Genomic DNA, 19202 nt, shown 5'->3' with positions numbered 1-19202 from the left:
TCTGCTCCTCCATTGGAGCCATCGGGGGCTGCAAAAGGGGCACCACCCCTCCCTGACAATAGTCCCTGTGCACAGGCCAGCAGCGGGGACATGCGGTCAGACCCACCAGACGGCCCTACCTCCGAATGTGGGGCGGACCGACTCTGCCGCCCTTCCTCTCTGCACCATGGGGCCCTCCCATGAGACTGGCGAGCAGCTAATGTTATATTGGCCGTTCTCCACCAGTGATTTATATAATTGGAAAACCCAAAATGCAAAGTTCTCTGATAATCCAAGAGATCTAATCGGGCTTTTAGACACTGTTCTCTTTACCCACCAGCCTACTTGGGATGACTGCCAACAGCTCTTGCAGGTTCTCTTCACCACCCAGGAAAGAGAATGAATTCAGGTGGAAGCCCTGTCCTCTTCCAGGACAGACAGCCGACTCAAAACCCAGACCTCATAAATGCTGCCTTCCCTTTATCCCGCCCCACCTGGGACTACAACTCAGCTGAAGGTAAGGAGAGACTCGGGGTCTACCGCCAGACTCTAATGGCAAGTCTCAAGGCTGCCGTGTGCAAGCCTACCAATCTGGCCAAGGTCTATGATGTGAGGCAGGGTAAGGATGAGAGTCCAGCAGCCTTCTTAGAGAGAGTCATAGAGGCTTTTAGACAGTACACCCCTATGGATCCAGAAACTCTGGAAACAAAGGCCGCTCCGGATATTAAAAAGAAATTACAAAGAGTAGACAGACTGGGAGAGAAGAGCTTGCAGGACTTAGTGACAGTGGCAGAACGAGTCTATAATAATAAAGTCCAGAAGAACAACAAACCAAACTAAGTGACCGGCAGACCCGAAACCTGGCCAAGATCCTGCTGGCCATAACCATGGACGACCCACAGGAAATACGGAGGCACCTCAAGAAGCTGGCTTCGGGGACAGGTGAGGAGGATGGCCCTGGTCCCCCTTGGGAGCGCCCTAAGCTGAACAAAAACCAATGCGCCTATTGCAAAGAGGAGGGACATTGGGTGAAAAGCTGCCCTAACAAAAGATCTAAGGTCCCTGCCAAGATCTTAGAAATGGAGGACCTGAACAATTAGGGGAGTCAGGGTTCGGCACCCCTCCCCGAGCCCAGGGTAACTCTTAAAGTGGAGGGGCAACCTGTTGAATTCCTAGTGGACACTGGGGCACAACATTCAGTTTTATTACAACCCTAGGGAAATTGGCAAACAAAACTTCATGGGTGCAAGCAGCCACGGGCACCAAACGATACTCATGGACTACCCGAAGAACTGTGGATCTCAGCACGGGCCGGGTATCCCACTCCTTCATGGTCATCCCTGAGTGTCTCTACCCGTTGTTAGGTCGGGATTTGCTCACCAAGATGGGGCACAAATCTGCTTCCACCTCAAAGGGGCAAAAGTCCTAAACAAGAAGGGGCACCCAATTCAGGTGCTTGTCCTGAGTTTAGAAGACGAATATCGTCTCCACCAAATGCCCTCAGCGCCAATGGCTGACTTGACCGTTGGCTGCGGGAATTTCCCCAAGCGTGGGCAGAAACTGGGGGATTCGGGCTGGCCCAGCATTGACCGGCCATATACATAGAACTAAAGCCGGGGGCAGACCCTGTCAGGGTCCGCCAATACCCCATGTCTCTAGGAGCACGAAAGGGAATCACACCCCACATACGTTGACTACTGGACTCGGGCATATTAAGGCCCTGCCAATTGGCATGGAACACTCCCTTGCTGCCGTTTCAGAAACCGCACTCTAACGATCACAGACCAGTCCAGGACTTGAGGGAAGTCAACCGGTGAGTAGACGATATGTACCCTACGGTCCCAAACCCATATACCCTCCTCTCCACCCTGCCTCCAGACAAAACTTGGTATACAGTATTAGATTTAAAAGATGCCTTTTTCAGCCTGCCTTTAGCACCCAAGAGCCAAGACCTCTTCATCTTTGAATGGATGGACCCTGAGAAAGGCATCAATGGCCAGCTCACCTGGACTCGACTACCACAAGGATTCAAAAATTCACCAACCATCTTCAGTGAGGCCTTACACGAAGACTTGGGTGAGTTCTGTTCCGAGCACCCACATTTAACTTTATTACAATATGTAGATAATATCCTGTTGGTGGCAGAGGACCAGGACACATGCCTACGAGGCACCAGGGACTTGCTCCAGACCATAGCAGCCCTAGGATACCGGGCCTCAGCTAAAAAAAGCCCAGATGTGCAGAACAGAGGTGCACGGAATCAGAACTGATCTCCAGGACCAGACACTGCTGAATGCGGACACCACCTGGTACACGGACGGCAGCAGTTTTGTCCAAGAAGGACTCAGATATGTGGGGGCAGCTGTAACCACGGAGTCAGCTCAATGGGCAGAACTGATCGCACTGGCCAAGGCGCTGACCATGGGGGAAGGTAAACGAATAAACATCTACACCGACAGCAGGTACGTCTTTGCCACCGCTCACATCCACGGAGCCCTTTACAGGGAGAGAGGGCTTCTGACAGCAGAGGGAAAGACTGTTAAAAACAAAACGGAGATTCTTGAACTCCTGAGGGCCCTCTGGCTGCCCAAGGCCTTAGCCATCATCCACTGTCCAGGGCACCAAAAGGCAGACACACCAGTAGCCAGGGGAAACCGGCGAGCCGATTTAAAAGCAAAGGAGGCGGCCCTTCTGGTGACCCAGGTCTTAGCTACCACACTACCTGATCCGGGGGCACCAACCCTGCCTGACACCCCCAACTATACTGATGCTGACTTACACTGGATCAAACGCTTGCCTATGACCCAGTGCTTGCGTGGCTGGTGGAGGGCCGCAGACTCCAGCATCATCCTGCCAGAGGAACTAGGATGGATCCAAAATGCCTCGGAGTACTCACATGGGGACAAGGAAGATGGAAGACCTCATACGACATGCAAAGATCACTATTAAAGACTCTCGAGCAAAGATCAAACAGATTGTGGCAAGCTGCTGCGCATGCCAATTAACAAATGCCTCCGCCCATGGATCTAACCCGGGCACCTGGCCCCGAGGGGACCGCCCAGGAGCCTACTGGGAAGTGAACTTCACTGAGGTGAAACCTGGAAAATACAGGTATAGGTATTTACTAGTGTTTGTAGATACTTTTTCAGGATGGACAGAGGCATTTCCCACCAAACATGAAACGGCACAGATCGTGACCAAGAAACTGCTGGAAGACATCGTACTGAGGTGTGGCCTAAGCTGAGGGCCCTCTACAAGACTGGGCCACCCCCGGACCCCCATCGATATCGGCCAGGTGACTGGGTGTACGTGCCTGGGTGTACATGCAGAGATACCAACACCAGACACTTCAACCTCGCTGGAAAGGACCCTACCTCGTGATCCTGACCACTCCCACCACTCTCAAGGTCGCCGGGGTTACTCCCTGGGCCCACTACACCCACGTCCGGCCAGCTGACCCACACACCGTTCTCACGGACTTTGTTACAGAATGGAAAAGCCAACTGGACAAGGGCAATCCCCTAAAGCTAAGACTGCGCCGTTCTCACTTATTTCCCACCTCCAAGACTCCCTAGTCCAAGGTTGTCCTTCAAAATAGAAGGGGATTAGAATTAGTCTTCTTACACCAAAGGGGGGGGGGGGAGGTTATGTGCTACCTTAACTGTAAATAAGAGCGAGAACAGCAACAAGGTTGGTGAGAATCCTGGTTTAATCATTCCCCTGGCTCACTCTGAGAGCAACCTGGACCCATGATTGGGTCTTGCATAGGATCCTCTGAAAAGGGGGGGAATGTGGGACCCAGGAAATTTAACAAAATCCCCTACCCCTGGACAAGCAGAGCAGGACTGACTCTATTTCGGGCTGCACCCGCCTTGCGCTGACCTGCTTATTACTTAGGGCACTGCCCCGCCCTAATCAAAGACCAGGACACACCCTAATCGGAAATCCTGCTCAGCGGACCAGCATGACTGTGCAACTTTCTGCATATCCCATTGGCCACTGGTCCCTATAAAGTTGCTAAGCCTCTTAGTCTCAGGGTCCAAGTCCCTGCTCCGCTGCGTCGGTACACTTAGACCCAAGCTGGAGCTTGTAAATAAACCCTCCTGTGATTGCATCGGTGTCGGCTCCTTGGCGGTTTCTCGTAATCGCGATCTTGGGCACAACAGACAGGGAGTTCCTGTTATATTCTCACTTTGAATTTTTATTGGAATTCTAAATACATCATTAATGAATTCTCTCCAGAGAAATATGACAGGCTCTAGCTAAAGTTTGAAAAGTCAATTCTGATCAAATGCATCCAGTCCAAAAAAAAAAAAAAAAAAAGCAACCAGTCCAGAATGTCACTTTATTCTGTTTTTCCCTAGTGACCATAAATGTTTAAGATTCTTTCTGCCTTAATTTAAATTCCCCAGTTTGGTTTCAAATAGTATCCTTGTGAAAACAATTTTTCTTCTTCTGTAGTTGAGGCTTTCAGTTATAACGAAACCGATTTTTAGTGTGTGCAGTGGAAGTTTCCAATTAATGAGATTAAAGAATCTGAGCTTTCACCTCTTTCTCTTAACTAGATTTCACAATGATTTTTAAAGGTTAACTCATCACTGCTTCCGGGATCCATGTTTTAGGTCTATTGTCATCTCATTACTGAAGTAGATTTCATTATATCCAGACTCATTATGAATTCCAAAATACTATACTGTCTTCAACTCCTTCTCTAACATCTGGGGTGCCATAATTGTTCATTAAACAGCCACCTCTGAAAAGCTTGCACTTTATTAAGTAGCACATTAATCTGATTGCTTGGGGCATTGAAAAATTGTATGTTAATATCTGTTGACCTTGCTTTTCCTGTTGTGTATTTTCGGCAACTTGTACCCACAATGATGGCACGGTCATCAAATTCTTTTACTGTTTTCTTAATATCAGAAATCTCCTTACTGGAAAAATGCTTGCTATTCATCACTAGATATTTTTTTTATTATTATTTTTCTAAAAAGAAATGTCAGCTTCTTATTTGGAACATCAAGACATTTTTAATAGTGTCTTAAGAAAATTATTTTCAATGTCTTTCCCCAAGGATTTAGTGGCTGGCTTGTATCATGCTCTGATGAAATATTTACCTAGAATAAGCCTGTTTTTTTTAAACTGGAATTGGAAGGGGGTCAATTCTGAGGATAACCTAATTTAAAAACCATTTCACTTCCTTTTTAAAGACTTTTGTTTTTGTTAAGTTTATTGCAAATCATGTATTTATTTAAAAAAACTAAATCTTTAAAAAATGCAAATAAGTAAATGGAAGAAAATAAAAATCATCCACAATTCCCTGATAGCAAGAAGTAACATTCTGGTCTCTCTCTATAACTTCACCTAATCATAGACTTATCCATTCAATCAACAAATGTTTTTTGAGTGTACATTAATGCCAGGCTCATGTCCTGGCAACACAGTAGTAAACAAAACAAATTAAAAAACAAACAAACAAACAACAAAAAAACTCTGTCCTTTATAAGATATATAATCTATTTGAGAAACAGATACACAAATACACACACACACACACACACACCATCCTAATACATATTCTGTTAACAATATGCATGTTCAGAATTTTTCACATCATAAAATATTCAAAATGTGTTTTTAAAATTGCAGTGGAATATAAGTAATTGAAAATCAACTATTTAAGAGCATACCATTCAGTGGAACTCAATACATTCCCAATATTGTGCAACCACCACCTCTGTCCTATTCTAAAATGTTTTTATCACCTCAAAATAAAAACCTCCTCTCAATTAAGCAGTCACTTCCTATTCCCCACCCCTTTGCCCCTGAGAAACACTTAGCTGTTTTCTGTCTTGACTTTTCTGAATATTCTTAACATTTCATAAATGGAATTATATAATACGTTACTTTTGTGTCTGACTTTTCTCCCAACTAGCATAATGCTTTTGAGGGAACATCCATGCATTGACACGCATATCGTTATTTCATTTTGTGTGTGTGCTGAAAATACTCCGTTGTATGTAAATACCACATTTTGTTCATCTATTCAATAGATAATGGGCATTTGAGTGCTTCCACTTTTTAGTTACTGCAAATAATACTGCTATGAATATTTTTTTTTACTGCTATGAATATTGATGTGCAAGTAAATGTTTCTGTACTTTTTTTTAGGAATATATATCTAGGTGTAGAATTGCTGGATCATATAATAATTCTATATTTAACTTTTTGAGGAACTACCAAACTCTTTTGTCAGGCTGCATTATTTTATACACACACCAACAATGTACACATTTTTGGTATCTCTATGTCCTTGTGAATGCTTGTTATTTTCAATTTTAAAAAGTATAGTTGTCCTAGTGACTGTGAAGTGATATCTCATTATGATTTGACTTTCATTCCCCTATTGACTACTAATATTAGATATTTTTTTCATGTGCTACAGGCTATTGTGTTCTTCTTTGGAGGAACATCCGTTGCCTATTTTTTGAGTCATCTCTTCCATCATTGAGTCATTAGAGTTCTTTTTTGTATTCCAGATACCAGACCTCTATCCGAGATGTGATTTGCAAATAAATCCTCCCATTCTGTAGGTTGTTTTTCCACTTTCTTGATGATGTTGCTTGATGCATAAAAATTTTTAGTTTTCATGAAGTCCAATTTATTTTGTTTCCTTTGTTGCCCAGGACTTGTTGTCATATCCAAGAATCCATGCCAAATCCAAACACATGAAGACTTACCCCTTTGTTCTCCTCTAAGAGTTCTGTAGTTTTAGCTCCTAGATTTAGGTATTTGACTTATTCTGAGAGAATTTTTGGTATATATGTAAAGTCGAAGTCTAACTTCATTCTTATTTATCTTGTAAAGTCCTACTATCTCCTTCATTTTTTGAAGAGTTTTACTGGACAGAGAAATCTTCAGACTGGTATTCTTTAAGCAGTTTAAAACTGCCTTCACACTTTCTTTTGTCAGTCTTATTGAAGACCACTTTGATGTGATGAGTCACTTGTCTCCTGCTGTTTTCAAGATTCTCATTTTGTTTTTGGCTTTTGGTAATCTGATTTGGAGGTGTTTTTGATGTGGATCTTTTTTAGTTTATTCTTGTTGGTATTTGTTGAGCTTCTTTGATGTGAGATTTATCAAATATGGGGAGTTTTCAGCCATTTTTTCTTCGAATATTCTCTCTGCCCTTTTCTCTTTCCCCTCTCTTTTTGGGACTTCCTTATGTATATGTTAGTATGATTATTATGTTAGTATGATTATGTTCCACAGATCCTCTTAGGCTCTGTCCATTTTTTTAAATTTTTTCTTTCTGCTCCTCAGACTAGATCTTTTTAATGGACCTTTCTTCAGGTTTGCTGAATCTTTCTTTTGTGTGCTCAAATCTGCTATTAAAACCACCTAATGAGTTTTTCATTTCAGTTCTTGTAGATTTTAGTTGCAGAATTTCTGTTTAGTTCCTTTTAAAAAAATATTTTGTGATAATAAAACACATATAAAATTTACCATCTTAGCCATTTTTAAGTATACAGTTCAGTAGTATTAAGAACATTCATGTTGTACAATAATCACCATTATCCATCTAGCTTACTCATTTTATCAAACTGAAACTCCATATCCATTAAAAAATAATTCTCCATGATTTCCTTCTCATAGCCTCTCTCAACCACCATTCCATTAGTTGTCTCTATGATTGTGGGTACTCTAAGTGAAATCATATAGTGTTTGTCTTTCTGTGATTAGTTTATTTCACCTAGCATATCCTCAAGGTTCATCCATCGTGTAGCATGTCAGCATTTTCTTCTTCTTTCAGGCTTAATAATATTCTATTGCATGTATATACCACATATTGCTTATCCATCCATCCATCAATGGAGGTTTGAGTTGCTTCCACATTTTAGCTACTGTGAATAATGCTACTATGAACATGTGTGTACAAATGTCTACTCAAGACCCTGCTTTTAATTCCTTCAGGTTTATACCCAGAAGGTAATTGCTAGATCATATGGTAATTCTATTTTTAATTTTTGAAAAACCGCCATACTGTTTTCTACAGTGGCTGTACCATTTTACATTCCTGCCGACAGTACCAAGATTCCAATTTCTCCACATCCTTGCCAACACTTGTTACTTTATTTTATTTTATTAATTGTATTTATTTTTCCTGATAGCCTTCACAATGGGTATGAGGTAGTATTTCATTGTAGTTTCAATTTGGATTTCTCTAACAATTAGTGATATTGAGCATCTTTACATGTGCTTACAGGAATTTTGTCTGTCTTCTTTGAGAAATGTAAATTCAAGTCCTTTATTCATTTTTTAATTAGGTGGTTTTATTGTTGAGTTTTAGTAGTTCTTTCTATATTAAGGGTATTAATCCCTTATCAGATATATAATTTGCACATATCTTCTCACATTCTGGGTGATACCTTTTTACTTTGTTGATATTGCCTTTTGATGAACAAAGTTTTAAAATTTTCATGAATTCACAATTTGTCTATTTTTCCTTTTGTTGCCTCTGCCTTTGGTGCTATATCCACAAATTATTGCTAAATTCAATATTGTGAAGTTTCTGCCTTCGTTTTCTTCTAAAGGTTTTATAGTTTCAGTTCTTAGATTTAGATCTTTGATTCATTTTTTTTTTTTTTAGATCTTTGATTCATTTTAAATTGATTTCTGTTTATGATGTTAAGAAAGGATCCAGCTTCATTCTTTTGCTTGTGGATATCCAGTTTTCTTACTATCATTTGTTGAATCAACTGTCCTTTTCCCATTGAATGGTTTTCATGCCCTTGTCAAATGTACCATTTGACCATATATGTATGAGTTTATTTCTAGGCTTTCTATTACATTATGTTTTTTCTGTATATTTGTCTTTATGCCAGTACCACATTGTTTTCATTACTGTACCTTTGTAGTAAGTGTTGAAATCAGGAAATATGAATCCTCCAGCTTTGTTCTTCCTTTCCAAGATTATTTTGGCTATTCAGAGCCCACTGAGGTATCATATGAATTTTAGGGTGGATTTTTCAATTTCTGAAAAAAAAAAAAAAGAAAAAGAAAACAGGTCATTGGATTTAGATAGGGATTGCACTGATTCTGTAAATCTCTTTGGGTAGTACCAACATTTTAACAATATTAATCTTCAAATCCATGAGCATGAGATGTGTTCCTATTTATGTCTTCTTTAATTTCTTTCAACAAAGTGTTGTAGTGAAAGGTTAGGGTCTTAGGTCTTTTATGAGCATGTGTTGTGCCCTAGAATATACATGCTTTTAAAATTCTCTAGTATACATGGGTACTTTGGAATTTTAAAACAAAACAAAATAAAACCTCTCTCCCAGTTTTTTTTCCCCAGGATTTAGATGTTTTATTATTTGCCATAACTATAATCTTTAGCTACAGGCCACAGCAAGTTGTTCATTTGCATTACAATGTATTTGTGGAGTGTCCACAACTTTTCTACATGTATGAGTTCTATGTTAGGCAAAATAAAGTCATGCACTTTGTGTCAGTCTTCAGGTAGCCCTCAGACATGTTAGAATACATAAACACAATTCCACTATAGAATCACAGACAAGGATTCCATGCTGGGAAGTAGGCTGCCATCTTTAGACTGCTCCTCCAAAGGAGAGGATGGGATAAATGCAAACAAATACACCACATTTTTTTTTTTTTTACTGTTTTTAAGTTATAAGTTATGCTTTTGTTGATTCAGTGTTGACTTGATTGCTGGAAACCTCTGACTATTTTCCAAAGTCTGACACAGTTGGTTCTGACAGTTTTTGCTTGATTTTTCAATGTTCCTATGGATGGATGGACTTCTGGAGCTACCTACTGTGTCAGTTTTGTTGATGTCCTCATCTAAAATTCTTTTTGATAACTGCAATTATCTATTCAATGATTTGAACTACAGTGTAAGTAATAGGTATTTAATTTCTCCTTATTTAAGTAGTTTCTAATTCTTTTTTTTTTTTTTTTTTTTTTTTTTTAGTAGTTTCTAATTCTTTGCGAAAAGCATGGGAAGCTCTTCTAACCTATCCAGACTGACATATCTGAATTTAAATGTTTACTCTTCCATTTCTGCTTATAGGATGTTTCCTTAAAAATCTTTAGATCATAGTCTTATTTCCTGGAAAAATAGGATGATCATTCAGACCTCCTTCCATTTTTGTCAGTATTAAATAAAGAATGTGGGCAAAGTGCTTAGTTCTGTGCTTAGTGCACTGTAAGTGTTCTAAAAATGGTATAGAAAATAATTGCTTCAATACTTCTTTGCTTATAGCTATGATTATTTCTTTAGCATGAATTTCTAGAAGAAAAACTGCTGAAATAAGTAACACGCACATTGCTTAGCATTTGAATTAATATCAACAAATTAGGCTTTACAAGAGATTGTGTCATGTTATTCATCTTTTATGAAAAGGTTTTATTTTATTTTATTTTATTTTTTTTTACCAGCCCACCAGTTAGCTCTGTTGTACTCACATTTGAGGAGGGACATAAAAAATGACAATTTCCACATATTCCTTCTCTATTCACTTGGATTTGCAGTGTCATTTTAGACCATTTTCTTTTACTTCTGCTTGATTTAATAGTGACAATTCAATTTTGTTTAGTTGTTTCTACCCAAATGCAGAAAATTACTAGAGCATGGATATGTGGGGAAAGAGCCCTTCCATACTGTTATAGACATCATCTCAGAATAAACAGGTGGTTCTCTATTTCCTGAATGCTTTAGGACCTGTATTTCTGAAACATAAACAATAGACAGGTATCACATATCCCTAGAAGTGACAATATAGTTGACCATCAATCTGAGACACCTTTTTTGGTCAATATTTCATTACAGAAATGTTTAAATGTACAACCTCAAGACACTTTTAAAAGTAAAAGGATATTATCTCTGGCAAACTGGGACACTACACACACTTGGTTATTTGTTTACTCCTCAGTATAGCTCCATCAATCAAGAGTCTGGCATTTGGTTGGTGGTCACTCTTAATTTTTTTTTTTTCCTTTTTGAGGAGAGGTATGTATTTTCATAATTATTTTATTGGGAAGTAATATGAAGCTGCATGATATATTCAACTCTAAGTCCCTCTTCCAGCATATAGGTCAATGTAGTACGTTGCATCACGGTTCAACGTATTTGTTGCCCCTTTGTGAGCACCTTGTTTATAGTAATGCTCCCTTTGGAGTATAATCCCAGATTTTTTTATCTCAAGTCTGAACACATAACTTACTTTGGCTAATCAATTATTAGTGAGGTTGTTAAGAAAATATTAACACTCATTTTCCACAAATTCTGTATTAACTCTGACTTACATTTTCTACATGAAGTTGGTAATATTCTAAATTAGGACTCCTTTGTAAGCCAAAATACTGGAGCAAGACAACATGAAACAGAGTCAGAGCCAGTTTGTGGTAGACCTATAACTTAAAAGAGAAATACAACTTGGTGGTGAGTCACTGAGATTTTAGCGTTGTCTGTTACAGCAGCATTATTTAGCCTAAACTGACAGATATAGTTCAACTCTCAGGAAATGGTTTACCTTATACTGAAAGAATAAAAATAAGTTTTAGTATGAATTACCCTTCATTTGATAATTTCTTCATTTATTTGGCCTTGTCTCCTTCTTGCCTCATTACTCTTGACCAGATCAATTTCAGTTATGTATTTATGCCATATTCATTCTTTATATATGCACAACTAAAGATAAAAACACCCTACCTATTGATGATCTTCAGCTCTAAACTGGGTACAATTCATAAAGACTGGTTCCTTGTCTGGACTTTATAACCTACATATAGGAAAACTTGGGGAAGGATATCTTGACCTCCATGGAAGGACAGAATGATTATCTCTAGTGGTTCCATTTAAATCAGGGATTTTAGTTCTGTCCTGATGCCAAAGATAGAAGTTTGATAGGGAACTATCATTCTAGATTTCTGAAATTTGAAGCACTAGAGAAAAATATCTGATAGTTAAAATGTTAAAGTGAATATACTCTGGGATAAAATCATGCAGAATAAGTATCTTAAATAGATTCTCAAAATTTGGAGGCAAAAGGACAGGAAATCAATTTCAAACTATAATCATCAGCTTTACTTAAAGTACTATACAGTGGTAAAATTTATCCAGATTTTATCTTAAGAGGCATGCGTTATAATCTGTGGGATTGGACATCTCCACTCTATCTATCCCCTCTCTTACAAGCATTCTCATATAGAGTGAGATAAACCAGCCCTACAAAAACTTACACTTATTGAGTTGCATGTTTTAAGACCTGAGTATAGGATGGATTATACAAACAATACAACCTGATTTCTGTGACTTCCAAAAGGTCTTTCTTTTCCCCCTTAAATTACCCCTTCCACAAGCTACTAGATGATGCTTGGAAATATTCCATTGGAAATTTTGATGAAGTTTTATGGAAAGAACACTAGATTGGAAGTTAGGTTACCTTAGTTCAAGTCCTGAATCTATCCCATTAACCTTTTGGATTTTAGTTTCTATTCTTTATAAAATGAAAATTATTTTATTTTATTACTTTTTTTGTCACACAACCCCCCGCTGACCTCCCTTTAAAATGAAATTACTTTAACTAAAATTTTCAGATGTTGGCCTATCTAGTAAATTCCATGTAGGACTCTGGACATATCAAACTCCTTCTCTCACTGAAAGCTCCAATGTTTGATTTAATTTCCATATTAGTGTTATTTTTGAATGAGAAAAGACTTAAAGAGTCACCTAATCTAGTAACTTAATAGATGAGGGACTGTAAATTTGATAGCAGAGGAAGTTGCATAGTTCAGTCCTGGGCTAGAGGATGTTTTTCACTACCACTACTGCATCTCCGTTCTTATTAGTTTATTTATAATAAGCTGGAACACTGTTATTTTCTCCTACTTTCTTGTCCCTGTCTGCCAGACCAGGCTTTTTTCATTAAATACAATGCCTTTCTGGAAAAAGAAGGAGCGTAAGGAAGGCTTGTGAAACAGAAACAGACACTGGCAGTAGCAACTCTGCTGGCAACCAGGGGCAGGGAGGGGGCTGGGAGCCTGTCAGTGTTCACAGCTCCAGTGAATGGTACAGAGCATATGCAAGCCTTGCACTGTTCCTTATCACTTAGAGGAGAACTGGTGGATTCAAGTAAACTCAAGCTGTCTCTTTCAGGTAGAGGGGGAAGATATTTACATAACAAAGAGAAGTGCTGGGACCACTTATCAAGGTTTGGAGTATGAGGTAAGGATTACTCCAAACGTATCAGTTTTGCCTAAACTTCTGGGAAATTGGAATGGATAGTATGAGACCAAGCTTGCTTGTACTCTTGGTTCTTAGAAATTTTATTTTGAATCCCTCTAGTATAGCAACATAGGATACAATTTATGAGAGAGAGAGTGGGGTTTGGGGAAGGAGGGGTAATGCAATTAAACAGAAAGTTTTTCTTGGGCATGATTTGGTGGCTTAAAATCTACAAGACCTGCTTTGAAAGACTGTCCTATTACTGAGGACAAATCATGTCTTAACCAAGCACTTCTGTTAGTAATGATTTGTCAGGCAAATGGCTCAGAATTCTTTTAGAAGAGAGCAGTCCAGAGCCAAATCTCTCCTTCTGATCAGAGCTCTTTTATTAGAAATCTGAAGATTCATATATCTTGGAAGACCATCAGATGTAGTATTTTCCTGAAAATATATAATAGTGTTAGCTTTGACTTTAACAAAGGAAACATTTCCAGCAGTACCCAGTAAGAATAAGATTATATATATGAATTCTTCTAATTGCAGGGAATATCTTATAATAGCGAAAATTTACTATTTTATGAATAGGTAATCTCATGGAGGAAAGTTTAAAATGTATTATTTAATTCAATGATAGTTACTGAGCACCATCTCTGTGCCAGGTTTATTTTTCCATACAGTATGGTCTGAACTAGAATCAACAAAAATAGATAATAAAAACAATAGCTAGCAATTACTGAGTGCTTATGATGGGACAGGCATCTTTCTGTTTACTTATATATTTGGCATGCATTAACTCATTTCTGTTTCTCAATAACCTGATGAAGTACACATTATTATGAACACCCTTTTACTCATGAGAAAACTTAGGTATAGATAATAAATATCTTTCTTAAGATCATTCAACAAGTAAATGTCAGAACCAGGATTCAAGTCAATAGTCATACTGTAAAAAAAAATATTTAGAATATATTCTGTGATGTATTCAGATAATTACATCATTTTCTTCCCAGCACACTGGATCATATCTGTCGATCCTACCCATTGGCTATAAGGGAGTGGCTGAAACTCTGGAGGCTGGGCACGCATGTTTAATTTCAAGAGGCTAGAGCTACCTCTAGTCTACTAATCCTTGGAGTCTATAATGTTAGGACAAGCAGAGCTAACCCTCAGTTGTTTCCTTGTTCCTCTTTGCCTGGCCTTTGCCTCATCTTGGATCACTAATTTCCCTTGACTTGTCAGACAAGCAAACGTCTCTCGTTTTGTTTTGTTTTGTTTTGTTTTTCCTTTCTAATACGGCTTTTTTCTAAAGTTTTTTTAAAAATTTGAGTATAGTTGACATGCAATATTACATTAGTTTCAGGTCTACAACGTAGTGATTCAACTTCTCTAAATGTTAATGCTATGCTCACCACAAGTGTAACTACCATCTGTCACCATACAACACTATTAAAATACCACTGATTATATTCTCTATGATGTATATGGCTATTTGGGGGGACAGGATTAAGGTTCAGGGGCTAGGTTAATCTCTGGCATCTTTAACCCTGAAAGCAGATGCATGCATACTATTGAAAACTGTTTTAAGTGTTAAAAATAACAATATTATAAAATGTAAAATGTATCATGCATTTCTTCTATATTAAAAGCAGGATGAATTATTTCTGAGAACCAATTCTAGAGCTTAGAACCCAATATGATAGGAATCAATTAAAATTGTTAAAAATATTTCAATAGAAAAAATTTTTAAATATATGAAACTTATGAAAAAGAAAACAAAAACATAATTAACACATCTTTTAATATGTCATTTGAAATAATTAAAAGTCCTAGGAAGATTTATAATGAGGCACTTCACAGTGAGAGTTCTAGAGTAAAGATGGTCTTTTAAATTCAGATTTCATCTTTTCCTTTCTGCATAACCATGGACAAGCTTCTTCTTGTTATGGAGCTTACTTTATTCATAAAATGGGACCAGTGCAGTGTGTTTCTCAGATTGATGCTGTGAAGACTAAATAAGCTAATGCAGGTGAATTGCTCAGCACAGTACCTGGTAGCACTAAATAGATAAATATAGAGAATTCAAGACAATACACCAGGAATGATGATGAAATCACTATAATTAAAGACCATGGACATATTGTAGCTTAGAGTAGTGAAACACCACAAGATATTTCTAGCATCACACTTGCCTGTTGTTTGCTGGGTATTTTCCACCCTAATTGGATCTTAGCCCTGCACCTTTCCTCAGAAAATCCCTACATGTTGAGCCAAAAATCCTGCCAATTTCTGACTCCTATGGTGTTTACAAGGCATGTTATCAAAATCTTAGTGCAAGTGACAAGCTTTAAATTGAGTCCTGTCATGGATCTACCTGGAATGAATAGTTGATTGTTTTAAGTAAGATTTGTATAGCCCTTCACAGCATTAAGATCCTCTCACCACTTGATATAATAATGCATTTGCTTCTAATTGTCCAAGCAATCCTATAAAGAACCCATAATTATCCACATTTTTTAAATGTGACATGTAAGAGAAGCTCAATCAAAATTGAACCCAGATTTTTGGATTCCAAATTCTTTGCTTTTTCAACTTCAACTAGTCTATCCAGTAAATATATTTTTTAATTCAATATAATTTAAAATAGATGGTTTAGTCAATGTGATAAAGCCTCGGAGAATGCTGTCAAAGCTCAGGCTGTCTGTATTCATCACAGAACTGATTTGAAACCTCAGCTGCAGGCAGTGTGGTCCTATTGGAATTTGCCTAATATCTACACCTGACTCATTTATTTAGTTAGTTTTTTTTTTTCTCTCTCTTTAATAAGTAACCTGTTGAGGGAAATTTGGGTATAGTAGTGGTTATATCCTGCCAATGGAGTGGAGAAATACTGAGATATCATGCACAATCAATCATACAAATATAACATATGTCCATATGTCCAGGGACCAGAAGAAATCACACCACACCTTGAGCATGCCGTACATTCTCACTAAATATTTATTCTTGATTGATGAATTGCTTAAAATATGACCAGGTCACTGAGAAATCAGGCAGGGAGCCAGTCAGAATTTTAATAATCGATCTTGGCTTTTTGCCCACTCCAACAAGAATGCATGCCCTTTCTTCCCTACTAAAATGTAAGGTTGTGAAACAACCTTCCATCTGATTTCCTTGTTTAGCCCCCCCCCCTTTTTATGTCAAACTTATAAATAAATTCAGTTCTCTTGACTCTCAGTAAATGTTTTTTAAACTATGGTACACATAAGGGTTAGATAAGCAAACAAGGGGTAACCTTATTAAAAACACAAATTTCCCACCAGGTCTCACATGAGAGATCTGTGCAGTTTCAACACAAGTGCATTGTTGGGTCCACACTGTAAGAAGACATGTTATAAAGAAATCTTTATGAGGTGCTGGGTGACTCAGTTGGTTTGGTATCTGACTATTGGTGTCAGCTCAGGCCATGGAGTCTGCTTGAGATTCTTTGCCCCTCCCTCTCCCTCTGCCCTTTCCCTGACTCTCTCCCTCTCTCTCTCTCCCTCTCTCTCTCTCAAATAAGTGAAATCTTTTTTAAAAAAGAAATCTTGGTATGCCTGGGTGGCTCAGCAGTTGAGTGTCTGCCTTTGGCTCAGGGCATGGTCCCAGAGTCCTGGGATCGAGTGCCACATTAGGTATCCTGCATGGAGCCTGCTTCTCCCTCTGCCTATCTATGTCTCTGCCTCTCTCTCTTTGTGCCTTACATGAATAAATAAATAAAATCTTAAAAAAAAAAGAAATATTTATTTACCTTTGGAAAGGGACAGAAGGTATTAACAAGACATAATATTTGTTCTAATAAAGTGTACTTTTTTAATAGTAACTTTAACACAAATCCTATCATTATGCCCATAAGATATTTGATGATTTCCAACACCTTTAGGTGGTTTTGTTAATCAATTATGGTACCACCTCTCTGATCACTTGCCCTACAAAATAACTTTTGGGTTCACGTCAGTGATAGTAATCAGCTTTGGTCATCCATCATTAATGTGGAATAAGTAAGTATTCAGGCTTTTAATTCAATGAAATAAGGAATTTTAATAATTAATTCTGTATACATAGAAATTTATCATTTTATTTTTAAAAAATATTAAATGTATCTTTTACATAAATCACAAATAAAATAAAGAAAAAAGGAGTCATAGGGTAGAGGAGAAAAAAGAAATAAATTTTATAATTTATTATAATAAGTATCCCAAAAGTTGATTTCAAGTAAAATGTAAAGAAAATTTAGTTATCTGGTGAAATACTGAGATTCAGTATTTAAATATCAAATTGGAGTATGGAAGCCACTAATGAGTCTCAGTATTATCACCACATCAAATGTGATTTTGAGTTTGGCTATCAAATTTGAATATAATAAAGCATCTTCTATCGGGATTCTGTTTCACCTGTTCTGATATTAATGATGGTTAATTGGACTTTTCTTTCTGTGATTTTTTCTTAAATTACTTGATTTGTTTTAAATAAGGGTTAATATACATGTTGGTACTCTATTACAGTCCTTTAACAGATATCTCTATCTTATCAAAGTTGGTTGCATTCAGTTTTCTTATAACCCAGAAATATATTAAGCTCTCTCATCTGTTAAAAGCTCTTAGTGGGCACCTGGGTGGCTTAGTTGGTCAAGCGTCTGACTCTTGGTTTTAGCTCAGGTCATGATCTCAGAGTTGTGAGATGAGACCCCTTGCTTAATATTTTCTCTCTCCCTTTATCTCTGCCTCTCCCCCCATTGCTTGCTCTCTCTCTCTCTGGAAAAAAAAAAAGACTCTTAGTTGTGTATTGTGGTCTGTTTAACTCTGGTTCAGGAACAACTCACCATTTCTACAGAGCTAGAAGGTGTGTCTGCCTCACAATCCCTCTTCCTGGTTGTAGCTAATTGGTCAAAGTGTAGACTCCTGAGTAATGCAAAGCTGAAATTGGGTCTAAATAATTTTACTTCATCTATGCTCCCTCTTAAGTTAAAAAGGTGCACAGTTCCTTCTGTGAACTGAAGAGCAGAGAAAGTTCTGCAAAGAAAGAAGAACAAAACAAATATGACTCCTAAACTTATATTTCCATGTGGACTTCTCCCCTGAACTCCAGGTTAACATAAGCAACTGTCTACTTACCATCTTGACTTAAGAGGTCCAAAAAAGTTTTCTAACATAAAATTTTTAAGCCTGAAATTCTAATCTTTCCTTTCAAAGTTTCTGCACTTGATTTATCCCATTTTACTTTATGTAACTACATGCTTTGTGTATCTCAAAAAACTGAGTTATCTGTTGCTCCTCTTTTATCTCATGTTTCACAATAAGCAGCAAATCCTGTTGACTTCCTACCATCTTTGCTGCTTACATCCCTAATCCAAGATCCTGTTACCTAAGAGGTCCCTTTGGTTCCATCTTTCACTGTCTACAGTCTATTTTTGTGAAAGCAGCAAGAATGATCCTTTCAAAATGTAAAATTCCTGTAAGTTCTCCCATCAAACATCATGACACTTCCCCAGGTTATTCATAGTAAATGTCTGAGTCTTGTCAACTGCCTAAAAAATTATCTTAGGAACTGGCAACCCAAAAGCCCTAACTAATACACCCAGGGACTCGAATGGTCTAACTGGCTTTGTCAGACTGGGCTTTCACTGGCTTTTACTATTCACAGTGATTTTAGGCAAATCTTCAAACCCAGCTACATCTTAGTCTGCTCGTCTGTAAATTGGGACTGACATATGCTTTGCTACTTACATAACATCTTTTTGAGGATCAAAATTAGGAATCCATGCAGGAGTGCTACACATACAAAACAATTATCACTGGAAAGTAAAAACAGATCTTCTACTTTCCTATCTAAATAACAAAGGAATATAGCACTTAAACAATGCATCTCTTAGAGTGAAGAATGCATATGAATTTAGCTTTCATCTTTACTAAACTATTAAATTATCTTAAAACTATTC

At 37.9% G+C, this 19202-nt stretch overlaps 1 pseudogene; it reads left to right on the top strand.

The window, feature by feature from the left end:
- The first annotated feature begins 166 nt into the window (after positions 1 to 166).
- LOC121491841 lies at positions 167 to 2249 on the top strand (annotated as a pseudogene).
- The last annotated feature ends 16953 nt before the right edge of the window (positions 2250 to 19202 follow it).

Source organism: Vulpes lagopus, chromosome 5 (genome assembly GCF_018345385.1).
Source record: "Vulpes lagopus strain Blue_001 chromosome 5, ASM1834538v1, whole genome shotgun sequence".
Taxonomy (NCBI): domain Eukaryota; kingdom Metazoa; phylum Chordata; class Mammalia; order Carnivora; family Canidae; genus Vulpes; species Vulpes lagopus.
The sequence above is the reverse complement of the archived record's forward strand: the minus strand, read 5'-3'. Positions and strand labels throughout refer to the sequence as shown.